This window comes from Chrysochloris asiatica, unplaced genomic scaffold, assembly GCF_000296735.1.
Source record: "Chrysochloris asiatica unplaced genomic scaffold, ChrAsi1.0 scaffold00046, whole genome shotgun sequence".
Classification (NCBI taxonomy): Eukaryota; Metazoa; Chordata; class Mammalia; order Afrosoricida; family Chrysochloridae; genus Chrysochloris; species Chrysochloris asiatica.
In genome coordinates this window covers 177,343-177,810 of record NW_006408564.1, presented here as the reverse complement: position 1 = coordinate 177,810, position 468 = coordinate 177,343, and positions in this window count along the sequence as shown.

Here is a 468-nt window from a genome sequence, read left to right as displayed (position 1 = left end):
TCCCCCCCCGCGCTCCTCCCGCCCGCACGAGCCTCCCACGGCTGCGTCGCGCCCCAGCTGTCGGAGGCCGGACCCCGGCTCTTGCCGCACGTTTCGTGCGGTGTGGTTGGCTGCCGCGTGGGACCTAGGGTTCTGCCACCCTGGCCTGGCCCAACAGACTTGAGGGCACCAAAGAGTTAAGCGCGCGCGCTTGGGCCACTGGCCGCCCGATTAACCCCCTCCGGGCCGCAGGGTTAACTCTTCCTAAAAAAGGCAGGCGGGGCCTGTGGATCCTGCAGCGGCTGCAGAGTGCGGATTAACCGCTCCTCCCCTTGCGTGTCTTCGGGGCAGGGGAAGGGGACTCAAGCTTCCACGCCAAGTCTCGCTAGACTCTCGGTACCCATCCCAGCACACCTGAAGAAGGCCCGCCCCAGGGAGCACAGGTGTTGATGCGCGCCCTTCACGGGGCTTTAACCGGTTCTCTTACAG